Consider the following 4649-nt stretch of genomic DNA (forward strand, 5'->3'; position numbering starts at 1 on the left):
AGATGACAGAGTGAAAAATGGGCATGATTCATTTATGGAATCTTTAGAAGGGAAGGCAGTAGAGAGAGGATGGAGAAGAGGGGAAATATTAAACACTGATGGTAAAAATCACTGAATTTAAAATGTTTTATGGAGATATTTGTCTTCTCTTCATTGGACCTCTGTCTCTCTCTCACATACCACATGGATATGCTTAGCCTCTACACTGGCTCAGGCAAGTGGCTTGGGGAACTTAACATTCTTATAAATCATGAAGAAGGTCTCTTGACTTAGAAATGTACTTTAAGAAGCTCACCCTCAGCTCTCCCTGGAATCACCTTCTTTCCCCAGGAACCTCCTGAATGCTCTCTTTACCTCCTTGATCTTCAGGGTGTATATGAGTGGGTTAAGTGAAGGAATACCCACTGCATAGAAGAGGCCAAAGAACTTGCCCCTTTTTTGGGCATATGGATCTTTGGGCTGGAGGTAGACAGCAATGACTGAGCTGTAGAAGATAGTGACAACCATAAGATGGGAGGAGCAGGTCCCTAAAGCTCTTTTCCATGCTTGGGCAGAGTTAATGCTCAGCACTGCCCAGGCAATGGCACTGTAATAGACAAGGATGAGGCTGAGAGGAACCACCACAAAGATGACACTGGACACAGCTAACTGGATTTCATTGTAGGTGGTGTCTCCACAGGATAGTCTAATCAGAGAAAGAACTTCACACAAAAAGTCATCTATCTGCCAGTGGGGACAGAAGGGAAGGCGAAGAGTGGGTGGTGTCTGCACTACGGATTGGGCCAGACCCATAACCCAGGCCACAGCTGCCAGTTGCCTGCATAGACGGCGGTGGATGATGGTGGCATAGTGAAGGGGCTGGCAGACAGCCACATAACGGTCAAAGGCCATCACTGTCAGTAGGATGCACTCAGTTGTTCCCAGGTGTTAGGGTCTGTAAACAAGTTAGGATGGCGCCTGGCATTTTGCCAGAGGGAGTGGTTTGTGAAGTAATGCCAGCAAGCCATTAAGTGTGGAGATTCCTTATTGGTTGACTGCTGTATCTAGTTTATGTTAATTAGGATAAGCTGTGTGGAGTGAATATATACTCCTCCTGTCCTACAATAAACGGCTCCCACTCTTGCTGTATCAATCTACACAAGTTGTTCATCACCCCCCCCCCCCCAGTTATTTTGCCCAGCCAGCCGGGCTGCGGCACCCAGGGACAGAAAGATGAAGAGCTGGATGAAGCAGCCCAGGAAGATGATGGTCTTCTTGGGGCCCCAGAGGTTGACCAGCTTCTGGGGGACAAAACTTGTGGTAAAGCAAAGGTCCAAGAAGGAGAGGTTGGAGAGGAAGAAGTACATTGGAAAGTGGAGCCTGGGGTCCAGCACCAACAGCAGGATGATGAGTGTGTTGCCCATCAAGGTGAGGAGGTAGAAAGTTAAGACAACCACAAAAGAATTCTTTCCAGCCCTGGGTGTTCAAAGAAGCCCAGAAGGAGGAATCCCAATGGGAAGCTTTGGTTGACCATGGCCTATTCCTATTCAGAATTAGAAGGATAAGATTATCAGATGAATGAGCTCCAACCTGTTTTGTAAAAGGTCAACTCAGATACTTGTCATGTTATATTAAGTGGACATTTCTCCCCTCCTGCTCTCTCAGGCTTCCATTCCCAGGCAATCACCATCCAGCATCTCTTTTCCCTTGTTCTTCCTGGTCAAACCTTATCTTGTTGGAGGACAGAAAGCAGCAATATGGTAGCAGTGGTTGGAACCTTGGAACCCTGTCCTGTTGTCTCTGACTTCCTGGCTAAATGCAAAGGCAACTGATATACAACATGTTCTAATTAATTACTCTTCATTAATTCTGGAAAAACTTATTAGGCATCTATTTTCTTCTGAATACTGTGGTTATTCTGTGCATCCAGAAATAATTAGTGAAAATTTGTTTGTTTGTTTGTTTGTTTGTTTGTGTATGATCCTGGGGGTGAAACTCAGGGCCACAGGCATGCTGGTTAAATGCTCTACCACTGAAGAGCATCCATACCCCAAAGAAATCTTGTTAGAATTTAACTATTATATGTATGTATGCAGGGTTGTTTTATACTCTGAGGCATAAGTATCCTAGGATCATTTTATTTTCAGGGATGACAAACGTTTAACTGATATTCAAAATACATTTATATATAGACAAATTTCCCTTGAATTGGAGATTGCTATTAATGTATTTTATACTTTTTTTTCAAAAGAGTAATGTTGAGACAAACTCAAATCCATGTTAAGAGGCTCTGATGAAGACACAGTCTGGGAATTAAAGGATAGTGCACAATCTTTTCAATAAAATAATATCAGCAAAATTTGTGAATCTAAAGAATGAAATGGAACCTCAAATACAAGAGGCTTACAGGATCCCAAATGTGACAACAAATGTGCAAATTTTTTTTCTATAATTTCTCTGAATGTGTTGACAAATATAGAAAAACAGAATTGTTCTGTGATTGTTTATTGTACATCCATTAATCATGTTATAGGTGTAAAAAAGGATTCTAGGAGTTTATAAGTCAATGATTTTTTTAAATTGTTACATTGACACTTAATAGATCCATTTGTACATTAGCTTTCAAAAATAGACTATTCCTATTCTTTTCTCTTCTCAAAGATAGAACTCTAGAGATTATTACACTATGTGAACTGAGAAGAAACAGTAGAATTATTACAATATAAGTTTATCACACTATGTGAACTGAGAAGAACACTGGAATTATTACACTAGAGATTATTACACTGGATTATTACACTAGAGATTATTACACTATGTGAACTGAGAAGAAACAGCTGCATTGAAAGGCTCCCATGGCAACAAGATTCACTTCTTGCCTAACTGGTGTTATGCTGTGCAGACCTGAAGACCTCTGTACTGTGGAACAAACCATTTTAAAAACATCTTGAATTCTCCCTTAAAGATTTTTCTAAAAGTATCTTCAGTGTCTTTACAACCAAGGTTAAAATGCTCTGTTGCTTTCTGTTTGTTCTTCAGGATGTCTTGCTTGAGAAAATGAGAAAAGATTTAGATTGTCTTGCTTGCCTAGAAAATCTCATGATTGCTCCTGCTTTATATTAAGGGTAGTGCACACCTGTCTTTTCTTTGAAAGTGTTTCTCAAAAGTTAGTTCACATATTCTCTATGTTAGAAAATAGTGCACATATACCCCAGAAATGTTAAGCAATCTAGTACAAATAAAATATTTCTGTGTGTTTCCTTTTTGCTTCTCTCAATATTATTTATCCTGAGATTTTGTATAAAATTTTTGGTAGTCCTGATTTTTCACAGAGTCTGGATGTCAGTCACAATTCTAGAAGGAATAATATCCATAGACCTAAAAGTTCATATACACATTAATTTTCCCAGAAATAAGGGTATTGAAGAAACTTCTCAGAAGAAATATAAACAGTTTGTGCTATACTTCAGACACAAATATTACAAGGTTTTTGTTTCAAAAGAGAAAACATCTCATTTCTTAGCATGTAAAAAATAAATTAAAGAATGCCTTAATTAATCAATTAAGTTTAAAGCTATTATTTATCATTACAGATTTTTAATATTTAATTTGTGCGTGTGTTTGTGAGTCTGCATAAAATAATACTTTATGACAATTTTAAGTTACACAGAAAATTTTCAATCTACACCTGTCATAGTTTTTCTCTTAAAAAATAAAGTTAATCCAAATAAAGAAAAAAAAAAGGTGGAGGGTGTCTCATGAAAATAGAAGGGAGATCAATGCAGCAGAGAAACAGGAGGGGAAGAAAGAGGGATAGAAAAAGAGGAACAGTTGAATGATAGCTATGTATCTATATGAATATACCCCAGTGAATTTCATCTATGTATCTAATAAAATGAATATATATATATATATATATATATATATATATATATATATATATATATATTATAAAACTAATTTAACACACACACATATATATTTACACAAATGTGTATAGATAGTTTTCATTTTACATTTACATATGTGTATATGTGTTATATATATATATATATATATATATATATATATATATATATACTACAAATAAAAAGAAGAAAGACTAATAGAGTAGAGAAAAGGTAACTAGGGCAGGGAGGGTAGGGAAAGACGAGTCATGAAGACTGAGGTTCAGCAAATATATTCCATGTCTGTATGATGATGTGAAAAAGAACCCCAATATTATGTATAACTATAATGCATTAATAGAAATATAAAAATAGTATAAGAACTAGATCAAACACTGTGTGATGTCATTTTTTAACATGAAACTTATCTTTCAATTTTGTGTTTAGATCTTGATCTTGTCAGAAGACATGTTAAAAGTCTGAATGATATTTTGTTTTCTTAAAAGTGATTGCTTTTTCCCTACAACTCATATTAAACTCTGAACATATTTATATATGCACATAATTATACACATAATTATGTAACCAACTACTTTATTCTCAATAGTTGTAACTAATTTCATAGTAAAGTGTTAAGCTTTAGTTGGGGGTCTTAGAGTTAGGTTTTAGCACCTTTAATTTTTAATTATAGAGACTTTGAAAATTTTTACTTGCAAAATACCCATTGCTGGAAGTATATGTTTTTTGTTGAAGTATCCATGTTGGTTTATAATCCCTGATTGC

The 4649-nt window shown here is 36.2% G+C and overlaps 1 pseudogene; it reads right to left on the reverse strand.

The window, feature by feature from the left end:
* Positions 1-297: 297 nt before the first annotated feature.
* On the reverse strand, positions 298-1513 carry LOC143400835 (olfactory receptor 2H1-like; annotated as a pseudogene).
* Between the last annotated feature and the right edge of the window lie 3136 nt (positions 1514-4649).

Source organism: Callospermophilus lateralis, chromosome 6 (genome assembly GCF_048772815.1).
Source record: "Callospermophilus lateralis isolate mCalLat2 chromosome 6, mCalLat2.hap1, whole genome shotgun sequence".
In the NCBI taxonomy this organism is placed as follows: Eukaryota; Metazoa; Chordata; class Mammalia; order Rodentia; family Sciuridae; genus Callospermophilus; species Callospermophilus lateralis.